The 21,789-nt window shown below is 43.0% G+C and overlaps 7 non-coding genes across 7 annotated transcripts; all 7 read right to left on the bottom strand.

Moving 5' to 3' along the window:
• Positions 1–2,160: 2,160 nt before the first annotated feature.
• On the bottom strand, positions 2,161–2,242 carry trnas-gcu (transfer RNA serine (anticodon GCU)). Its single transcript has one exon. It is a non-coding gene; the product is annotated as a tRNA-Ser (tRNA).
• Positions 2,243–5,248: 3,006 nt separating this feature from the next.
• On the bottom strand, positions 5,249–5,330 carry trnas-gcu (transfer RNA serine (anticodon GCU)). Its single transcript has one exon. It is a non-coding gene; the product is annotated as a tRNA-Ser (tRNA).
• A 3,006-nt stretch (positions 5,331–8,336) lies between these two features.
• trnas-gcu (transfer RNA serine (anticodon GCU)) lies at positions 8,337–8,418 on the bottom strand. The gene has a single exon. It is a non-coding gene; the product is annotated as a tRNA-Ser (tRNA).
• A 3,005-nt stretch (positions 8,419–11,423) lies between these two features.
• trnas-gcu (transfer RNA serine (anticodon GCU)) lies at positions 11,424–11,505 on the bottom strand. Its single transcript has one exon. It is a non-coding gene; the product is annotated as a tRNA-Ser (tRNA).
• A 3,003-nt stretch (positions 11,506–14,508) lies between these two features.
• On the bottom strand, positions 14,509–14,590 carry trnas-gcu (transfer RNA serine (anticodon GCU)). Its single transcript has one exon. It is a non-coding gene; the product is annotated as a tRNA-Ser (tRNA).
• A 3,007-nt stretch (positions 14,591–17,597) lies between these two features.
• Positions 17,598–17,679, bottom strand: trnas-gcu (transfer RNA serine (anticodon GCU)). Its single transcript has one exon. It is a non-coding gene; the product is annotated as a tRNA-Ser (tRNA).
• Positions 17,680–20,685: 3,006 nt separating this feature from the next.
• On the bottom strand, positions 20,686–20,767 carry trnas-gcu (transfer RNA serine (anticodon GCU)). Its single transcript has one exon. It is a non-coding gene; the product is annotated as a tRNA-Ser (tRNA).
• Between the last annotated feature and the right edge of the window lie 1,022 nt (positions 20,768–21,789).

The following is a 21,789-nucleotide window of genomic DNA, read 5'->3' as shown; positions in this document are numbered from 1 at the left end:
CCAGTTGAAATTTTCACAACTTTTCATTTTATCGTGACCTAGATGACTGAGAATCTGCACCATCATTATGACCAAGACCAAACAATGAAATCAGAAAACAAAGAAACAAGCGGAAAAGTTCATGAAAGTTACTGTAAAGATTTTTCTTCTTTACCAAATAAATGACAGTTTTAATTGTGAAGATGTTTAAATGTTCTCCTTTGTATTTAAGCTTTCAAAAGCTAATGGATTAAGAGTTTAAGGCATGAGTGGAAGACTTAAGTCTGTTGTTGGTATGGCTTGTAACGTTTGTGAAAGCTTCTTGATCAGGGCTTGCTGGTCCTCAGGACCAGTGCCCTGCTGGCTTTCAGATGTTTATGTCAATGATTGAAATCAAGTATGCTGTACAAAATGCAAGACTGAGACTGATTGAAGACACCAGATCATGGTAACAAATGAGTCTATTTACATGCTCACAAGAAGTGAATAACTGAAAAAAAAAATGCATGCAGATTGTTCCTTAGGAAAGGCAAACATCAAGAAAAGCTGGTGGACTAGTATGTTTTATTTGGCAGAACTAAATAGGTGATGGGTCAACTTACAATCTAGCTGTTTTTTTTAAATGGCCCACATATTTATCTTTTGTTAATGTGGTGCCACCAAGCGTGCGGGCAAAAGCTTTGTCACTGTGGATACTACGCAATCCTGTGGTTCGCAACCACTGGAGCAAGTTGAGATTTTTATGAGTAAAAGTTAAAACCACGGTGTTTGGGTTTGCAACAAAGTTCAAAAGACTTGTGCTGTAAACATGCAAAAGTTTCAATTTCAAAAGATTCCATTAGAAGTGTGGGGGAATTAGCTCAAATGGTAGAGCGCTCGCTTAGCGTGTGAGAGGTAGAGGGATCGATGCCCTCATTCTCCAATATGTGTGCCCTGATCTTGTGCAAAGTTCATTAACTGCCCTTTTGTTGGACTTACCCAAAAGGCAAACAATCTCCTTTGTCAACACTGCCTCATTGTCACTAAGGCTGCATTTACACTGCAGGTCTTGATGCCCAAATCCGATTTTCTGACTATATCCGATTTTTTTGACGACCCGCTCACATCAACTATTAAAAGTGACCCGTATCCGATTTTTGCATTTACACTATACAATGCTGAAACTATCAAATGTACATGTTCTGAGCACTGCGTAGCAGCATTTCCGCCATCTGCGGACCTCCTTTGGACTTTTGTGTGACTCCTGTTGTCATGGAGGCAACGCAGCCACGGAAGGAGGCGTTGCCTTGGGCGCTCCTGAGGGGATGCGCGGGAGTGGGAAAAGAAGGGCTGCTCGGCCGGCTTATGTGCTCTCGCTGAGTTTTGAATGAGGAAGTGTTTGCAGATGTTGTGCTGTACTAACAGTTTGATCCAAGCAAAGAAATAAACGGCTTCTAACCTGTTCCAGAGCAACGGTGTCCCGCTTGATTAGTTACCGTTTGCATCCCGACCGGGACCGGACCGGAAATAACGAAGCCTAAGGCTGAAAGCTAACACGCTGATGGGGCTCCAGCTGTCCTCGAACAGCAAAATCAGCACACAAAAGCACCTTAAAAAGTCATGTGATCTCAGTTGGTGGTGTCCTGGGTTGACCTCACTCACCTACAACTCGCATTTACTGTGGAATACCCGATTTGTCTTCTTACATGGCACACGCAAATGCTCGTATACGATTCATGTCCGATTTATTTACACATAGGAGTGAGGCCTGATTCCGATCTGAGTAAAACGGAATCCATGTTTTTTTTTCCTGCTTACAAGTTCACCGGTCATATCCGATCTGTAAGAGGAAAATATCACAATTGGGTCACTTGAACCATGCAGTATAAATGGGCCTAACATGTTGGACGCTTGTAGTTGTCCGTTGTTCATGACAAATGCCTTTATTCCAGTGCGTTTTCCAAGGTTCTTTACAACAAGTTCTCAAAGACCTATTCAGTGTAAACATTGACAATGAAATGACACATGGATTTGACAGAGACATGGTAACACATGTACAAGACCAGTCTCATTTCCAACATCTTTTTCCTTTGGGCATTGTTGATGTGCTCACGGTTCTTTAAACTGTATGTGACCACAACACGTAGACACCAACAAATGACTGGAAGAGCCTGTTTTCCTTGTAAAACAAAACAGCATGTGCGATGAGGATGGGATTTGAACCCATGCGTGCAAAGCACAATGGATTAGCAGTCCATCTCCTTAACCACTCGGACACCCCATCTTGCCACGAAGTACCTTTGCACACATCACTGGTGTCACAGGCTTTCTATGGCATGTGTTATCTTGAGGTAGCCTGTTCATTCCAGCCACTCCACCAAGTTGGAACATTTTAGAAGGAACGAAAAAATAGACAAAACCTTGTGGTATGCAACAAGGTTTGCAGGAGCTGTGCTATCAGTAAGGCAAAAAGTGTTTTCGAATTTGAGCAAAAAATTGTAGGCTCTTCTTGGGGTATTAGCGCAAATGGCAGAGCACTTGTTTTGCAGGCGACGGGCAGAGGCATCGATGCTCTCATTCTCCTGAACAGAAGCCTGTGCTCTCTGTAAAATAAATAGCAATGCTTTTCAAAATACCCTAGTACTGCAACACAATATACTTCTTCCAGACGTTGTTTCTGTTTTCGTGCAAGTAGGTCAGTTAGCTTGCCGACAGCCACTGCCATTTGTTTTAATATTGCGACGAAGTTAAAAGTTCAGAAAATTCATCTGGACAAAATTTCTGGTTTGAAGACGTTTCGCCTCTTATCCGAGCAGCTTCTTCCGTGCTGTCTGACTGGTGTTGAGCTAGACATGTAAATATTCTCCTTTCTGGATGATGGCCAACAAAGTCCCCTAACCACTGAGTGGTTGTCCCCCATGTCGCCAAGTTTTCTCACCTGTCCTGGGTTTCACATCTGGATAGTGAGCCACAACATCCCGTCATCAAACCAGTTAACACCTTGAGGCAAAGATTAGTCCAGCCCAAGGACAAAACAACCCAAGACAAACTGAGCAGCGAGGTGTATGCTGTTATGTGAAGTCAGGAATGTAAGAAGCCGCTCGGATGAGTCTTCAAACCAGAAATTTTGTCCAGTTGAAATTTTCACAACTTTTCATTTTATCGTGACCTAGATGACTGAGAATCTGCACCATCATTATGACCAAGACCAAACAATGAAATCAGAAAACAAAGAAACAAGCGGAAAAGTTCATGAAAGTTACTGTAAAGATTTTTCTTCTTTACCAAATAAATGACAGTTTTAATTGTGAAGATGTTTAAATGTTCTCCTTTGTATTTAAGCTTTCAAAAGCTAATGGATTAAGAGTTTAAGGCATGAGTGGAAGACTTAAGTCTGTTGTTGGTATGGCTTGTAACGTTTGTGAAAGCTTCTTGATCAGGGCTTGCTGGTCCTCAGGGCCAGTGCCCTGCTGGCTTTCAGATGTTTATGTCAATGATTGAAATCAAGTATGCTGTACAAAATGCAAGACTGAGACTGATTGAAGACACCAGATCATGGTAACAAATGAGTCTATTTACATGCTCACAAGAAGTGAATAACTGAAAAAAAATGCATGCAGATTGCTCCTTAGGAAAGGCAAACATCAGGAAAAGCTGGTGGACTAGGATGTTTTATTTGGCAGAACTAAATAGGTGATGGGTCAACTTACAATCTAGCTGTTTTTTTTAAATGGCCCACATATTTATCTTTTGTTAATGTGGTGCCACCAAGCGTGCGGGCAAAAGCTTTGTCACTGTGGATACTACGCAATCCTGTGGTTCGCAACCACTGGAGCAAGTTGAGATTTTTATGAGTAAAAGTTAAAACCACGGTGTTTGGGTTTGCAACAAAGTTCAAAAGACTTGTGCTGTAAACATGCAAAAGTTTCAATTTCAAAAGATTCCATTAGAAGTGTGGGGGAATTCGCTCAAATGGTAGAGCGCTCGCTTAGCGTGTGAGAGGTAGAGGGATCGATGCCCTCATTCTCCAATATGTGTGCCCTGATCTTGTGCAAAGTTCATTAACTGCCCTTTTGTTGGACTTACCCAAAAGGCAAACAATCTCCTTTGTCAACACTGCCTCATTGTCACTAAGGCTGCATTTACACTGCAGGTCTTGATGCCCAAATCCGATTTTCTGACTATATCCGATTTTTTTGACGACCCGCTCACATCAACTATTAAAAGTGACCCGTATCCGATTTTTGCATTTACACTATACAATGCTGAAACTATCAAATGTACATGTTCTGAGCACTGCGTAGCAGCATTTCCGCCATCTGCGGACCTCCTTTGGACTTTTGTGTGACTCCTGTTGTCATGGAGGCAACGCAGCCACGGAAGGAGGCGTTGCCTTGGGCGCTCCTGAGGGGATGCGCGGGAGTGTGAAAAGAAGGGCTGCTCGGCCGGCTTATGTGCTCTCGCTGAGTTTTGAATGAGGAAGTGTTTGCAGATGTTGTGCTGTACTAACAGTTTGATCCAAGCAAAGAAATAAACGGCTTCTAACCTGTTCCAGAGCAACGGTGTCCCGCTTGATTAGTTACCGTTTGCATCCCGACCGGGACCGGACCGGAAATAACGAAGCCTAAGGCTGAAAGCTAACACGCTGATGGGGCTCCAGCTGTCCTCGAACAGCAAAATCAGCACACAAAAGCACCTTAAAAAGTCATGTGATCTCAGTTGGTGGTGTCCTGGGTTGACCTCACTCACCTACAACTCGCATTTACTGTGGAATACCCGATTTGTCTTCTTACATGGCACACGCAAATGCTCGTATACGATTCATGTCCGATTTATTTACACATAGGAGTGAGGCCTGATTCCGATCTGAGTAAAACGGAATCCATGTTTTTTTTTCCTGTTTACAAGTTCACCGGTCATATCCGATCTGTAAGAGGAAAATATCACAATTGGGTCACTTGAACCATGCAGTATAAATGCGGCCTAACATGTTGGACGCTTGTAGTTGTCCGTTGTTCATGACAAATGCCTTTATTCCAGTGCGTTTTCCAAGGTTCTTTACAACAAGTTCTCAAAGACCTATTCAGTGTAAACATTGACAATGAAATGACACATGGATTTGACAGAGACATGGTAACACATGTACAAGACCAGTCTCATTTCCAACATCTTTTTCCTTTGGGCATTGTTGATGTGCTCAAGGTTCTTTAAACTGTATGTGACCACAACACGTAGACACCAACAAATGACTGGAAGAGCCTGTTTTCCTTGTAAAACCAAACAGCATGTGCGATGAGGATGGGATTTGAACCCATGCGTGCAAAGCACAATGGATTAGCAGTCCATCTCCTTAACCACTCGGACACCCCATCTTGCCACGAAGTACCTTTGCACACATCACTGGTGTCACAGGCTTTCTATGGCATGTGTTATCTTGAGGTAGCCTGTTCATTCCAGCCACTCCACCAAGTTGGAACATTTTAGAAGGAACGAAAAAATAGACAAAACCTTGTGGTATGCAACAAGGTTTGCAGGAGCTGTGCTATCAGTAAGGCAAAAAGTGTTTTCGAATTTGAGCAAAAAATTGTAGGCTCTTCTTGGGGTATTAGCGCAAATGGCAGAGCACTTGTTTTGCAGGCGACGGGCAGAGGCATCGATGCTCTCATTCTCCTGAACAGAAGCCTGTGCTCTCTGTAAAATAAATAGCAATGCTTTTCAAAATACCCTAGTACTGCAACACAATATACTTCTTCCAGACGTTGTTTCTGTTTTCGTGCAAGTAGGTCAGTCAGCTTGCCGACAGCCGCTGCCATTTGTTTTAATATTGCGACGAAGTTAAAAGTTCAGAAAATTCATCTGGACAAAATTTCTGGTTTGAAGACGTTTCGCCTCTTATCCGAGCAGCTTCTTCCGTGCTGTCTGACTGGTGTTGAGCTAGACATGTAAATATTCTCCTTTCTGGATGATGGCCAACAAAGTCCCCTAACCACTGAGTGGTTGTCCCCCATGTCGCCAAGTTTTCTCACCTGTCCTGGGTTTCACATCTGGATAGTGAGCCACAACATCCCGTCATCAAACCAGTTAACACCTTGAGGCAAAGATTAGTCCAGCCCAAGGACAAAACAACCCAAGACAAACTGAGCAGCGAGGTGTATGCTGTTATGTGAAGTCAGGAATGTAAGAAGCCGCTCGGATGAGTCTTCAAACCAGAAATTTTGTCCAGTTGAAATTTTCACAACTTTTCATTTTATCGTGACCTAGATGACTGAGAATCTGCACCATCATTATGACCAAGACCAAACAATGAAATCAGAAAACAAAGAAACAAGCGGAAAAGTTCATGAAAGTTACTGTAAATATTTTTCTTCTTTACCAAATAAATGACAGTTTTAATTGTGAAGATGTTTAAATGTTCTCCTTTGTATTTAAGCTTTCAAAAGCTAATGGATTAAGAGTTTAAGGCATGAGTGGAAGACTTAAGTCTGTTGTTGGTATGGCTTGTAACGTTTGTGAAAGCTTCTTGATCAGGGCTTGCTGGTCCTCAGGACCAGTGCCCTGCTGGCTTTCAGATGTTTATGTCAATGATTGAAATCAAGTATGCTGTACAAAATGCAAGACTGAGACTGATTGAAGACACCAGATCATGGTAACAAATGAGTCTATTTACATGCTCACAAGAAGTGAATAACTGAAAAAAAATGCATGCAGATTGCTCCTTAGGAAAGGCAAACATCAGGAAAAGCTGGTGGACTAGGATGTTTTATTTGGCAGAACTAAATAGGTGATGGGTCAACTTACAATCTAGCTGTTTTTTTTAAATGGCCCACATATTTATCTTTTGTTAATGTGGTGCCACCAAGCGTGCGGGCAAAAGCTTTGTCACTGTGGATACTACGCAATCCTGTGGTTCGCAACCACTGGAGCAAGTTGAGATTTTTATGAGTAAAAGTTAAAACCACGGTGTTTGGGTTTGCAACAAAGTTCAAAAGACTTGTGCTGTAAACATGCAAAAGTTTCAATTTCAAAAGATTCCATTAGAAGTGTGGGGGAATTCGCTCAAATGGTAGAGCGCTCGCTTAGCGTGTGAGAGGTAGAGGGATCGATGCCCTCATTCTCCAATATGTGTGCCCTGATCTTGTGCAAAGTTCATTAACTGCCCTTTTGTTGGACTTACCCAAAAGGCAAACAATCTCCTTTGTCAACACTGCCTCATTGTCACTAAGGCTGCATTTACACTGCAGGTCTTGATGCCCAAATCCGATTTTCTGACTATATCCGATTTTTTTGACGACCCGCTCACATCAACTATTAAAAGTGACCCGTATCCGATTTTTGCATTTACACTATACAATGCTGAAACTATCAAATGTACATGTTCTGAGCACTGCGTAGCAGCATTTCCGCCATCCGCGGACCTCCTTTGGACTTTTGTGTGACTCCTGTTGTCATGGAGGCAACGCAGCCACGGAAGGAGGCGTTGCCTTGGGCGCTCCTGAGGGGATGCGCGGGAGTGGGAAAAGAAGGGCTGCTCGGCCGGCTTATGTGCTCTCGCTGAGTTTTGAATGAGGAAGTGTTTGCAGATGTTGTGCTGTACTAACAGTTTTATCCAAGCAAAGAAATAAACGGCTTCTAGCCTGTTCCAGAGCAACGGTGTCCCGCTTGATTAGTTACCGTTTGCATCCCGACCGGGACCGGACCGGAAATAACGAAGCCTAAGGCTGAAAGCTAACACGCTGATGGGGCTCCAGCTGTCCTCGAACAGCAAAATCAGCACACAAAAGCACCTTAAAAAGTCATGTGATCTCAGTTGGTGGTGTCCTGGGTTGACCTCACTCACCTACAACTCGCATTTACTGTGGAATACCCGATTTGTCTTCTTACATGGCACACGCAAATGCTCGTATACGATTCATGTCCGATTTATTTACACATAGGAGTGAGGCCTGATTCCGATCTGAGTAAAACGGAATCCATGGTTTTTTTTCCTGCTTACAAGTTCACCGGTCATATCCGATCTGTAAGAGGAAAATATCACAATTGGGTCACTTGAACCATGCAGTATAAATGCGGCCTAACATGTTGGATGCTTGTAGTTGTCCGTTGTTCATGACAAATGCCTTTATTCCAGTGCGTTTTCCAAGGTTCTTTACAACAAGTTCTCAAAGACCTATTCAGTGTAAACATTGACAATGAAATGACACATGGATTTGACAGAGACATGGTAACACATGTACAAGACCAGTCTCATTTCCAACATCTTTTTCCTTTGGGCATTGTTGATGTGCTCAAGGTTCTTTAAACTGTATGTGACCACAACACGTAGACACCAACAAATGACTGGAAGAGCCTGTTTTCCTTGTAAAACCAAACAGCATGTGCGATGAGGATGGGATTTGAACCCATGCGTGCAAAGCACAATGGATTAGCAGTCCATCTCCTTAACCACTCGGACACCCCATCTTGCCACGAAGTACCTTTGCACACATCACTGGTGTCACAGGCTTTCTATGGCATGTGTTATCTTGAGGTAGCCTGTTCATTCCAGCCACTCCACCAAGTTGGAACATTTTAGAAGGAACGAAAAAATAGACAAAACCTTGTGGTATGCAACAAGGTTTGCAGGAGCTGTGCTATCAGTAAGGCAAAAAGTGTTTTCGAATTTGAGCAAAAAATTGTAGGCTCTTCTTGGGGTATTAGCGCAAATGGCAGAGCACTTGTTTTGCAGGCGACGGGCAGAGGCATCGATGCTCTCATTCTCCTGAACAGAAGCCTGTGCTCTCTGTAAAATAAATAGCAATGCTTTTCAAAATACCCTAGTACTGCAACACAATATACTTCTTCCAGACGTTGTTTCTGTTTTCGTGCAAGTAGGTCAGTCAGCTTGCCGACAGCCGCTGCCATTTGTTTTAATATTGCGACGAAGTTAAAAGTTCAGAAAATTCATCTGGACAAAATTTCTGGTTTGAAGACGTTTCGCCTCTTATCCGAGCAGCTTCTTCCGTGCTGTCTGACTGGTGTTGAGCTAGACATGTAAATATTCTCCTTTCTGGATGATGGCCAACAAAGTCCCCTAACCACTGAGTGGTTGTCCCCCATGTCGCCAAGTTTTCTCACCTGTCCTGGGTTTCACATCTGGATAGTGAGCCACAACATCCCGTCATCAAACCAGTTAACACCTTGAGGCAAAGATTAGTCCAGCCCAAGGACAAAACAACCCAAGACAAACTGAGCAGCGAGGTGTATGCTGTTATGTGAAGTCAGGAATGTAAGAAGCCGCTCGGATGAGTCTTCAAACCAGAAATTTTGTCCAGTTGAAATTTTCACAACTTTTCATTTTATCGTGACCTAGATGACTGAGAATCTGCACCATCATTATGACCAAGACCAAACAATGAAATCAGAAAACAAAGAAACAAGCGGAAAAGTTCATGAAAGTTACTGTAAAGATTTTTCTTCTTTACCAAATAAATGACAGTTTTAATTGTGAAGATGTTTAAATGTTCTCCTTTGTATTTAAGCTTTCAAAAGCTAATGGATTAAGAGTTTAAGGCATGAGTGGAAGACTTAAGTCTGTTGTTGGTATGGCTTGTAACGTTTGTGAAAGCTTCTTGATCAGGGCTTGCTGGTCCTCAGGGCCAGTGCCCTGCTGGCTTTCAGATGTTTATGTCAATGATTGAAATCAAGTATGCTGTACAAAATGCAAGACTGAGACTGATTGAAGACACCAGATCATGGTAACAAATGAGTCTATTTACATGCTCACAAGAAGTGAATAACTGAAAAAAAATGCATGCAGATTGCTCCTTAGGAAAGGCAAACATCAGGAAAAGCTGGTGGACTAGGATGTTTTATTTGGCAGAACTAAATAGGTGATGGGTCAACTTACAATCTAGCTGTTTTTTTTAAATGGCCCACATATTTATCTTTTGTTAATGTGGTGCCACCAAGCGTGCGGGCAAAAGCTTTGTCACTGTGGATACTACGCAATCCTGTGGTTCGCAACCACTGGAGCAAGTTGAGATTTTTATGAGTAAAAGTTAAAACCACGGTGTTTGGGTTTGCAACAAAGTTCAAAAGACTTGTGCTGTAAACATGCAAAAGTTTCAATTTCAAAAGATTCCATTAGAAGTGTGGGGGAATTCGCTCAAATGGTAGAGCGCTCGCTTAGCGTGTGAGAGGTAGAGGGATCGATGCCCTCATTCTCCAATATGTGTGCCCTGATCTTGTGCAAAGTTCATTAACTGCCCTTTTGTTGGACTTACCCAAAAGGCAAACAATCTCCTTTGTCAACACTGCCTCATTGTCACTAAGGCTGCATTTACACTGCAGGTCTTGATGCCCAAATCCGATTTTCTGACTATATCCGATTTTTTTGACGACCCGCTCACATCAACTATTAAAAGTGACCCGTATCCGATTTTTGCATTTACACTATACAATGCTGAAACTATCAAATGTACATGTTCTGAGCACTGCGTAGCAGCATTTCCGCCATCTGCGGACCTCCTTTGGACTTTTGTGTGACTCCTGTTGTCATGGAGGCAACGCAGCCACGGAAGGAGGCGTTGCCTTGGGCGCTCCTGAGGGGATGCGCGGGAGTGGGAAAAGAAGGGCTGCTCGGCCGGCTTATGTGCTCTCGCTGAGTTTTGAATGAGGAAGTGTTTGCAGATGTTGTGCTGTACTAACAGTTTGATCCAAGCAAAGAAATAAACGGCTTCTAACCTGTTCCAGAGCAACGGTGTCCCGCTTGATTAGTTACCGTTTGCATCCCGACCGGGACCGGACCGGAAATAACGAAGCCTAAGGCTGAAAGCTAACACGCTGATGGGGCTCCAGCTGTCCTCGAACAGCAAAATCAGCACACAAAAGCACCTTAAAAAGTCATGTGATCTCAGTTGGTGGTGTCCTGGGTTGACCTCACTCACCTACAACTCGCATTTACTGTGGAATACCCGATTTGTCTTCTTACATGGCACACGCAAATGCTCGTATACGATTCATGTCCGATTTATTTACACATAGGAGTGAGGCCTGATTCCGATCTGAGTAAAACGGAATCCATGGTTTTTTTTCCTGCTTACAAGTTCACCGGTCATATCCGATCTGTAAGAGGAAAATATCACAATTGGGTCACTTGAACCATGCAGTATAAATGGGCCTAACATGTTGGACGCTTGTAGTTGTCCGTTGTTCATGACAAATGCCTTTATTCCAGTGCGTTTTCCAAGGTTCTTTACAACAAGTTCTCAAAGACCTATTCAGTGTAAACATTGACAATGAAATGACACATGGATTTGACAGAGACATGGTAACACATGTACAAGACCAGTCTCATTTCCAACATCTTTTTCCTTTGGGCATTGTTGATGTGCTCAAGGTTCTTTAAACTGTATGTGACCACAACACGTAGACACCAACAAATGACTGGAAGAGCCTGTTTTCCTTGTAAAACCAAACAGCATGTGCGATGAGGATGGGATTTGAACCCATGCGTGCAAAGCACAATGGATTAGCAGTCCATCTCCTTAACCACTCGGACACCCCATCTTGCCACGAAGTACCTTTGCACACATCACTGGTGTCACAGGCTTTCTATGGCATGTGTTATCTTGAGGTAGCCTGTTCATTCCAGCCACTCCACCAAGTTGGAACATTTTAGAAGGAACGAAAAAATAGACAAAACCTTGTGGTATGCAACAAGGTTTGCAGGAGCTGTGCTATCAGTAAGGCAAAAAGTGTTTTCGAATTTGAGCAAAAAATTGTAGGCTCTTCTTGGGGTATTAGCGCAAATGGCAGAGCACTTGTTTTGCAGGCGACGGGCAGAGGCATCGATGCTCTCATTCTCCTGAACAGAAGCCTGTGCTCTCTGTAAAATAAATAGCAATGCTTTTCAAAATACCCTAGTACTGCAACACAATATACTTCTTCCAGACGTTGTTTCTGTTTTCGTGCAAGTAGGTCAGTCAGCTTGCCGACAGCCACTGCCATTTGTTTTAATATTGCGACGAAGTTAAAAGTTCAGAAAATTCATCTGGACAAAATTTCTGGTTTGAAGACGTTTCGCCTCTTATCCGAGCAGCTTCTTCCGTGCTGTCTGACTGGTGTTGAGCTAGACATGTAAATATTCTCCTTTCTGGATGATGGCCAACAAAGTCCCCTAACCACTGAGTGGTTGTCCCCCATGTCGCCAAGTTTTCTCACCTGTCCTGGGTTTCACATCTGGATAGTGAGCCACAACATCCCGTCATCAAACCAGTTAACACCTTGAGGCAAAGATTAGTCCTGCCCAAGGACAAAACAACCCAAGACAAACTGAGCAGCGAGGTGTATGCTGTTATGTGAAGTCAGGAATGTAAGAAGCCGCTCGGATGAGTCTTCAAACCAGAAATTTTGTCCAGTTGAAATTTTCACAACTTTTCATTTTATCGTGACCTAGATGACTGAGAATCTGCACCATCATTATGACCAAGACCAAACAATGAAATCAGAAAACAAAGAAACAAGCGGAAAAGTTCATGAAAGTTACTGTAAAGATTTTTCTTCTTTACCAAATAAATGACAGTTTTAATTGTGAAGATGTTTAAATGTTCTCCTTTGTATTTAAGCTTTCCAAAGCTAATGGATTAAGAGTTTAAGGCATGAGTGGAAGACTTAAGTCTGTTGTTGGTATGGCTTGTAACGTTTGTGAAAGCTTCTTGATCAGGGCTTGCTGGTCCTCAGGACCAGTGCCCTGCTGGCTTTCAGATGTTTATGTCAATGATTGAAATCAAGTATGCTGTACAAAATGCAAGACTGAGACTGATTGAAGACACCAGATCATGGTAACAAATGAGTCTATTTACATGCTCACAAGAAGTGAATAACTGAAAAAAAAAATGCATGCAGATTGTTCCTTAGGAAAGGCAAACATCAGGAAAAGCTGGTGGACTAGTATGTTTTATTTGGCAGAACTAAATAGGTGATGGGTCAACTTACAATCGAGCTGTTTCTTTTAAATGGTCCACATATTTATCTTTTGTTAATGTGGTGCCACCAAGCGTGCGGGCAAAAGCTTTGTCACTGTGGATACTACGCAATCCTGTGGTTCGCAACCACTGGAGCAAGTTGAGATTTTTATGAGTAAAAGTTAAAACCACGGTGTTTGGGTTTGCAACAAAGTTCAAAAGACTTGTGCTGTAAACATGCAAAAGTTTCAATTTCAAAAGATTCCATTAGAAGTGTGGGGGAATTAGCTCAAATGGTAGAGCGCTCGCTTAGCGTGTGAGAGGTAGAGGGATCGATGCCCTCATTCTCCAATATGTGTGCCCTGATCTTGTGCAAAGTTCATTAACTGCCCTTTTGTTGGACTTACCCAAAAGGCAAACAATCTCCTTTGTCAACACTGCCTCATTGTCACTAAGGCTGCATTTACACTGCAGGTCTTGATGCCCAAATCCGATTTTCTGACTATATCCGATTGACGACCCGCTCACATCAACTATTAAAAGTGACCCGTATCCGATTTTTGCATTTACACTATACAATGCTGAAACTATCAAATGTACATGTTCTGAGCACTGCGTAGCAGCATTTCCGCCATCCGCGGACCTCCTTTGGACTTTTGTGTGACTCCTGTTGTCATGGAGGCAACGCAGCCACGGAAGGAGGCGTTGCCTTGGGCGCTCCTGAGGGGATGCGCGGGAGTGGGAAAAGAAGGGCTGCTCGGCCGGCTTATGTGCTCTCGCTGAGTTTTGAATGAGGAAGTGTTTGCAGATGTTGTGCTGTACTAACAGTTTGATCCAAGCAAAGAAATAAACGGCTTCTAGCCTGTTCCAGAGCAACGGTGTCCCGCTTGATTAGTTACCGTTTGCATCCCGACCGGGACCGGACCGGAAATAACGAAGCCTAAGGCTGAAAGCTAGCACGCTGATGGGGCTCCAGCTGTCCTCGAACAGCAAAATCAGCACACAAAAGCACCTTAAAAAGTCATGTGATCTCAGTTGGTGGTGTCCTGGGTTGACCTCACTCACCTACAACTCGCATTTACTGTGGAATACCCGATTTGTCTTCTTACATGGCACACGCAAATGCTCGTATACAATTCATGTCCGATTTATTTACACATAGGAGTGAGGCCTGATTCCGATCTGAGTAAAACGGAATCCATGTTTTTTTTTCCTGCTTACAAGTTCACCGGTCATATCCGATCTGTAAGAGGAAAATATCACAATTGGGTCACTTGAACCATGCAGTATAAATGCGGCCTAACATGTTGGACGCTTGTAGTTGTCCGTTGTTCATGACAAATGCCTTTATTCCAGTGCGTTTTCCAAGGTTCTTTACAACAAGTTCTCAAAGACCTATTCAGTGTAAACATTGACAATGAAATGACACATGGATTTGACAGAGACATGGTAACACATGTACAAGACCAGTCTCATTTCCAACATCTTTTTCCTTTGGGCATTGTTGATGTGCTCAAGGTTCTTTAAACTGTATGTGACCACAACACGTAGACACCAACATATGACTGGAAGAGCCTGTTTTCCTTGTAAAACAAAACAGCATGTGCGATGAGGATGGGATTTGAACCCATGCGTGCAAAGCACAATGGATTAGCAGTCCATCTCCTTAACCACTCGGACACCCCATCTTGCCACGAAGTACCTTTGCACACATCACTGGTGTCACAGGCTTTCTATGGCATGTGTTATCTTGAGGTAGCCTGTTCATTCCAGCCACTCCACCAAGTTGGAACATTTTAGAAGGAACGAAAAAATAGACAAAACCTTGTGGTATGCAACAAGGTTTGCAGGAGCTGTGCTATCAGTAAGGCAAAAAGTGTTTTCGAATTTGAGCAAAAAATTGTAGGCTCTTCTTGGGGTATTAGCGCAAATGGCAGAGCACTTGTTTTGCAGGCGACGGGCAGAGGCATCGATGCTCTCATTCTCCTGAACAGAAGCCTGTGCTCTCTGTAAAATAAATAGCAATGCTTTTCAAAATACCCTAGTACTGCAACACAATATACTTCTTCCAGACGTTGTTTCTGTTTTCGTGCAAGTAGGTCAGTCAGCTTGCCGACAGCCACTGCCATTTGTTTTAATATTGCGACGAAGTTAAAAGTTCAGAAAATTCATCTGGACAAAATTTCTGGTTTGAAGACGTTTCGCCTCTTATCCGAGCAGCTTCTTCCGTGCTGTCTGACTGGTGTTGAGCTAGACATGTAAATATTCTCCTTTCTGGATGATGGCCAACAAAGTCCCCTAACCACTGAGTGGTTGTCCCCCAGGTCGCCAAGTTTTCTCACCTGTCCTGGGTTTCACATCTGGATAGTGAGCCACAACATCCCGTCATCAAACCAGAAACACCTTGAGGCAAAGATTAGTCCGGCCCAAGGACAAAACAACCCAAGACAAACTGAGCAGCGAGGTGTATGCTGTTATGTGAAGTCAGGAATGTAAGAAGCCGCTCGGATGAGTCTTCAAACCAGAAATTTTGTCCAGTTGAAATTTTCACAACTTTTCATTTTATCGTGACCTAGATGACTGAGAATCTGCACCATCATTATGACCAAGACCAAACAATGAAATCAGAAAACAAAGAAACAAGCGGAAAAGTTCATGAAAGTTACTGTAAAGATTTTTCTTCTTTACCAAATAAATGACAGTTTTAATTGTGAAGATGTTTAAATGTTCTCCTTTGTATTTAAGCTTTCAAAAGCTAATGGATTAAGAGTTTAAGGCATGAGTGGAAGACTTAAGTCTGTTGTTGGTATGGCTTGTAACGTTTGTGAAAGCTTCTTGATCAGGGCTTGCTGGTCCTCAGGACCAGTGCCCTGCTGGCTTTCAGATGTTTATGTCAATGATTGAAATCAAGTATGCTGTACAAAATGCAAGACTGAGACTGATTGAAGACACCAGATCATGGTAACAAATGAGTCTATTTACATGCTCACAAGAAGTGAATAACTGAAAAAAAAAATGCATGCAGATTGCTCCTTAGGAAAGGCAAACATCAGGAAAAGCTGGTGGACTAGGATGTTTTATTTGGCAGAACTAAATAGGTGATGGGTCAACTTACAATCGAGCTGTTTTTTTTAAATGGCCCACATATTTATCTTTTGTTAATGTGGTGCCACCAAGCGTGCGGGCAAAAGCTTTGTCACTGTGGATACTACGCAATCCTGTGGTTCGCAACCACTGGAGCAAGTTGAGATTTTTATGAGTAAAAGTTAAAACCACGGTGTTTGGGTTTGCAACAAAGTTCAAAAGACTTGTGCTGTAAACATGCAAAAGTTTCAATTTCAAAAGATTCCATTAGAAGTGTGGGGGAATTAGCTCAAATGGTAGAGCGCTCGCTTAGCGTGTGAGAGGTAGAGGGATCGATGCCCTCATTCTCCAATATGTGTGCCCTGATCTTGTGCAAAGTTCATTAACTGCCCTTTTGTTGGACTTACCCAAAAGGCAAACAATCTCCTGTGTCAACACTGCCTCATTGTCACTAAGGCTGCATTTACACTGCAGGTCTTGATGCCCAAATCCGATTTTCTGACTATATCCGATTTTTTTGACGACCCGCTCACATCAACTATTAAAAGTGACCCGTATCCGATTTTTGCATTTACACTATACAATGCTGAAACTATCAAATGTACATGTTCTGAGCACTGCGTAGCAGCATTTCCGCCATCCGCGGACCTCCTTTGGACTTTTGTGCGACTCCTGTTGTCATGGAGGCAACGCAGCCACGGAAGGAGGCGTTGCCTTGGGCGCTCCTGAGGGGATGCGCGGGAGTGGGAAAAGAAGGGCTGCTCGGCCGGCTTATGTGCTCTCGCTGAGTTTTGAATGAGGAAGTGTTTGCAGATGTTGTGCTGTACTAACAGTTTGATCCAAGCAAAGAAATAAACGGCTTCTAGCCTGTTCCAGAGCAACGGTGTCCCGCTTGATTAGTTACCGTTTGCATCCCGACCGGGACCGGACCGGAAATAACGAAGCCTAAGGCTGAAAGCTAACACGCTGATGGGGCTCCAGCTGTCCTCGAACAGCAAAATCAGCACACAAAAGCACCTTAAAAAGTCATGTGATCTCAGTTGGTGGTGTCCTGGGTTGACCTCACTCACCTACAACTCGCATTTACTGTGGAATACCCGATTTGTCTTCTTACATGGCACACGCAAATGCTCGTATACGATTCATGTCCGATTTATTTACACATAGGAGTGAGGCCTGATTCCGATCTGAGTAAAACGGAATCCATGTTTTTTTTTCCTGCTTACAAGTTCACCGGTCATATCCGATCTGTAAGAGGAAAATATCACAATTGGGTCACTTGAACCATGCAGTATAAATGCGGCCTAACATGTTGGACGCTCTTAGTTGTCCGTTGTTCATGACAAATGCCTTTATTCCAGTGCGTTTTCCAAGGTTCTTTACAACAAGTTCTCAAAGACCTATTCAGTGTAAACATTGACAATGAAATGACACATGGATTTGACAGAGACATGGTAACACATGTACAAGACCAGTCTCATTTCCAACATCTTTTTCCTTTGGGCATTGTTGATGTGCTCAAGGTTCTTTAAACTGTATGTGACCACAACACGTAGACACCAACAAATGACTGGAAGAGCCTGTTTTCCTTGTAAAACAAAACAGCATGTGCGATGAGGATGGGATTTGAACCCATGCGTGCAAAGCACAATGGATTAGCAGTCCATCTCCTTAACCACTCGGACACCCCATCTTGCCACGAAGTACCTTTGCACACATCACTGGTGTCACAGGCTTTCTATGGCATGTGTTATCTTGAGGTAGCCTGTTCATTCCAGCCACTCCACCAAATTGGAACATTTTAGAAGGAACGAAAAAATAGACAAAACCTTGTGGTATGCAACAAGGTTTGCAGGAGCTGTGCTATCAGTAAGGCAAAAAGTGTTTTCGAATTTGAGCAAAAAATTGTAGGCTCTTCTTGGGGTATTAGCGCAAATGGCAGAGCACTTGTTTTGCAGGCGACGGGCAGAGGCATCGATGCTCTCATTCTCCTGAACAGAAGCCTGTGCTCTCTGTAAAATAAATAGCAATGCTTTTCAAAATACCCTAGTACTGCAACACAATATACTTCTTCCAGACGTTGTTTCTGTTTTCGTGCAAGTAGGTCAGTCAGCTTGCCGACAGCCACTGCCATTTGTTTTAATATTGCGACGAAGTTAAAAGTTCAGAAAATTCATCTGGACAAAATTTCTGGTTTGAAGACGTTTCGCCTCTTATCCGAGCAGCTTCTTCCGTGCTGTCTGACTGGTGTTGAGCTAGACATGTAAATATTCTCCTTTCTGGATGATGGCCAACAAAGTCCCCTAACCACTGAGTGGTTGTCCCCCAGGTCGCCAAGTTTTCTCACCTGTCCTGGGTTTCACATCTGGATAGTGAGCCACAACATCCCGTCATCAAACCAGGAAACACCTTGAGGCAAAGATTAGTCCGGCCCAAGGACAAAACAACCCAAGACAAACTGAGCAGTGAGGTGTATGCTGTTATGTGAAGTCAGGAATGTAAGAAGCCGCTCGGATGAGTCTTCAAACCAGAAATTTTGTCCAGTTGAATTTTTCACAACTTTTCATTTTATCGTGACCTAGATGACTGAGAATCTGCACCATCATTATGACCAAGACCAAACAATGAAATCAGAAAACAAAGAAACAAGCGGAAAAGTTCATGAAAGTTACTGTAAAGATTTTTCTTCTTTACCAAATAAATGACAGTTTTAATTGTGAAGATGTTTAAATGTTCTCCTTTGTATTTAAGCTTTCAAAAGCTAATGGATTAAGAATTTAAGGCATGAGTGGAAGACTTAAGTCTGTTGTTGGTATGGCTTGTAACGTTTGTGAAAGCTTTTTGATCAGGGCTTGCTGGTCCTCAGGACCAGTGCCCTGCTGGCTTTCAGATGTTTATGTCAATGATTGAAATCAAGTATGCTGTACAAAATGCAAGACTGAGACTGATTGAAGACACCAGATCATGGTAACAAATGAGTCTATTTACATGCTCACAAGAAGTGAATAACTGAAAAAAAATGCATGCAGATTGCTCCTTAGGAAAGGCAAACATCAGGAAAAGCTGGTGGACTAGGATGTTTTATTTGGCAGAACTAAATAGGTGATGGGTCAACTTACAATCTAGCTGTTTTTTTTAAATGGCCCACATATTTATCTTTTGTTAATGTGGTGCCACCAAGCGTGCGGGCAAAAGCTTTGTCACTGTGGATACTACGCAATCCTGTGGTTCGCAACCACTGGAGCAAGTTGAGATTTTTATGAGTAAAAGTTAAAACCACGGTGTTTGGGTTTGCAACAAAGTTCAAAAGACTTGTGCTGTAAACATGCAAAAGTTTCAATTTCAAAAGATTCCATTAGAAGTGTGGGGGAATTAGCTCAAATGGTAGAGCGCTCGCTTAGCGTGTGAGAGGTAGAGGGATTGATGCCCTCATTCTCCAATATGTGTGCCCTGATCTTGTGCAAAGTTCATTAACAGCCCTTTTGTTGGACTTACCCAAAAGGCAAACAATCTCCTTTGTCAACACTGCCTCATTGTCACTAAGGCTGCATTTACACTGCAGGTCTTGATGCCCAAATCCGATTTTCTGACTATATCCGATTTTTTTGACGACCCGCTCACATCAACTATTAAAAGTGACCCGTATCCGATTTTTGCATTTACACTATACAATGCTGAAACTATCAAATGTACATGTTCTGAGCACTGCGTAGCAACATTTCCGCCATCCGCGGACCTCCTTTGGACTTTTGTTTGACTCCTGTTGTCATGGAGGCAACGCAGCCACGGAAGGAGGCGTTGCCTTGGGCGCTCCTGAGGGGATGCGCGGGAGTGGGAAAAGAAGGGCTGCTCGGCCGGCTTATGTGCTCTCGCTGAGTTTTGAATGAGGAAGTGTTTGCAGATGTTGTGCTGTACTAACAGTTTGATCCAAGCAAAGAAATAAACGGCTTCTAGCCTGTTCCAGAGCAACGGTGTCCCGCTTGATTAGTTACCGTTTGCATCCCGACCGGGACCGGACCGGAAATAACGAAGCCTAAGGCTGAAAGCTAACACGCTGATGGGGCTCCAGCTGTCCTCGAACAGCAAAATCAGCACACAAAAGCACCTTAAAAAGTCATGTGATCTCAGTTGGTGGTGTCCTGGGTTGACCTCACTCACCTACAACTCGCATTTACTGTGGAATACCCGATTTGTCTTCTTACATGGCACACGCAAATGCTCGTATACGATTCATGTCCGATTTATTTACACATAGGAGTGAGGCCTGATTCCGATCTGAGTAAAACGGAATCCATGTTTTTTTTTCCTGCTTACAAGTTCACCGGTCATATCCGATCTGTAAGAGGAAAATATCACAATTGGGTCACTTGAACCATGCAGTATAAATGCGGCCTAACATGTTGGACGCTTGTAGTTGTCCGTTGTTCATGACAAATGCCTTTATTCCAGTGCGTTTTCCAAGGTTCTTTACAACAAGTTCTCAAAGACCTATTCAGTGTAAACATTGACAATGAAATGACACATGGATTTGACAGAGACATGGTAACACATGTACAAGACCAGTCTCATTTCCAACATCTTTTTCCTTTGGGCATTGTTGATGTGCTCAAGGTTCTTTAAACTGTATGTGACCACAACACGTAGACACCAACAAATGACTGGAAGAGCCTGTTTTCCTTGTAAAACCAAACAGCATGTGCGATGAGGATGGGATTTGAACCCATGCGTGCAAAGCACAATGGATTAGCAGTCCATCTCCTTAACCACTCGGACACCCCATCTTGCCACGAAGTACCTTTGCACACATCACTGGTGTCACAGGCTTTCTATGGCATGTGTTATCTTGAGGTAGCCTGTTCATTCCAGCCACTCCACCAAGTTGGAACATTTTAGAAGGAACGAAAAAATAGACAAAACCTTGTGGTATGCAACAAGGTTTGCAGGAGCTGTGCTATCAGTAAGGCAAAAAGTGTTTTCGAATTTGAGCAAAAAATTGTAGGCTCTTCTTGGGGTATTAGCGCAAATGGCAGAGCACTTGTTTTGCAGGCGACGGGCAGAGGCATCGATGCTCTCATTCTCCTGAACAGAAGCCTGTGCTCTCTGTAAAATAAATAGCAATGCTTTTCAAAATACCCTAGTACTGCAACACAATATACTTCTTCCAGACGTTGTTTCTGTTTTCGTGCAAGTAGGTCAGTCAGCTTGCCGACAGCCACTGCCATTTGTTTTAATATTGCGACGAAGTTAAAAGTTCAGAAAATTCATCTGGACAAAATTTCTGGTTTGAAGACGTTTCGCCTCTTATCCGAGCAGCTTCTTCCGTGCTGTCTGACTGGTGTTGAGCTAGACATGTAAATATTCTCCTTTCTGGATGATGGCCAACAAAGTCCCCTAACCACTGAGTGGTTTTCCCGCCAAGTTTTCTCACCTGTCCTGGGTTTCACATCTGGATAGTGAGCCACAACATCCCGTCATCAAACCAGGGAACACCTTGAGGCAAAGATTAGTCCAGCCCAAGGACAAAACAACCCAAGACAAACTGAGCAGCGAGGTGTATGCTGTTATGTGAAGTCAGGAATGTAAGAAGCCGCTCTGATGAGTCTTCAAACCAGAAATTTTGTCCAGTTGAAATTTTCACAACTTTTCATTTTATCGTGACCTAGATGACTGAGAATCTGCACCATCATTATGACCAAGACCAAACAATGAAATCAGAAAACAAAGAAACAAGCGGAAAAGTTCATGAAAGTTACTGTAAAGATTTTTCTTCTTTACCAAATAAATGACAGTTTTAATTGTGAAG

The sequence above is a fragment of the Oryzias latipes genome, chromosome 1 (genome assembly GCF_053564925.1).
Source record: "Oryzias latipes strain Hd-rR chromosome 1, Olatipes_Hd-rR_3.1".
NCBI classification, from domain to species: domain Eukaryota; kingdom Metazoa; phylum Chordata; class Actinopteri; order Beloniformes; family Adrianichthyidae; genus Oryzias; species Oryzias latipes.
Note: the sequence above shows the minus strand (reverse complement) of the source record. Positions and strands in the feature narration are given on the sequence as shown.